Genomic DNA, 1350 nt, shown 5'->3' with positions numbered 1-1350 from the left:
ACGACGTAGCATAGCCTGTCCATAATCATGCAATATCATTGTAGAGTTATATGTTCATATATTCCTTCAAAAAATACTTACTGTGTATACATCCTAAGAGTCCAACACTGGGCTAGGTTCTAGAGCTACAAAACATCCTGCTATCTCTGCCCTCATGAATCTCGTAGTCTAAAGAAGTGGTGAGACATTAATCTCACAGGCGTATCATTGCAACTGTGCTCAAGTGCTGAGAAGTAGGGTCCAGAGTATTATGAAAATGTGTGCCTGAAAAGATCTGAGAGAGTGAGAGAGTGAACAAAAGCCGTCTCTGGGTTTCCAGGGATATCAAGCAGAGGAATGCAAATAAAATCCTAGTGGCTTGTTTTGTTTGCTTATTAAAGGTCTGGTGTCCCGAAGGGTTTCATTTGCTTGATTTAATGTTATATCATACTACCCATCCCCCTGGAGAAAGAAGAAAATTTTAAAAATCAAGGTGTTATCTTGACTTTCATGCAAAGTTAGGCTTTTAAGCAAGGGTCATAGTGAAGATGTCTTCCTTGAGACTCTTCTCCAAAGCCATTCCAGTTCATATTTTCACAAGTGGCTCCTACATTATAAAACATGGTGAAACAGAGTGAGAAAAGTGGATGTTGGAAAATCACCTCTTGTTTTGTATAATAAAATATGTATTATGATAAATAACCTTGTTTTGAGTAAGCACATCATCAAAGAGAGACACAGTTCATAGTATAGCCCCACACAACACAGAAATAGCATTGTTAATGCTCCCTATCAAAAAGATGGCATCGTTTTTGTCATAGCTCTATACGACGAAGTAGAAGCATTTAAACATCCCAAAGCTTTCCAGTTTTGCCCTACACTATTTGAAGCTTATATAATAAACTCCACTTTGAGAGAATGCATACGTCTAACTGACCCTGAAATTTTCGGCATTTGTGAAGTGAATAGTATACATTTGAAAGTTTAAATATTTCAGAAATTAAAGATGAAACAGATGTATTCAACTTCCCTTGTTTCTGTAGTTGCTGTTGATTATTTAGCAACATGGGCAGCAGACATGTACCACATGTGTACACGGACATTCAGAGAAGCACTGTGTGGCCTAAATGTCTGAACTTAGCCTTGAGGGGACATCTACACTTTCCTGGTTCCCTTACGTCCATGGTCCAGTTCCTCCTCCCCCTTGTTTTTGTTTCCACGTTCTTACTAATGGGCTCTGATTCACCTTCTGACTGAAACAGATATTATCGGCCTTCATTCCTGAATATCAGAGAAAGGAGCTAGAGCTTAGTTTTCTTTTTTTTTTTTTTTTTTTTTTTTTTTTTTTTTTAAATTTTTTTTTTTTTTTTT

This window comes from Tupaia chinensis, unplaced genomic scaffold, assembly GCF_000334495.1.
Source record: "Tupaia chinensis unplaced genomic scaffold, TupChi_1.0 Scaffold145685_1, whole genome shotgun sequence".
Taxonomy (NCBI): Eukaryota; Metazoa; Chordata; class Mammalia; order Scandentia; family Tupaiidae; genus Tupaia; species Tupaia belangeri.
Note: the sequence above shows the minus strand (reverse complement) of the source record.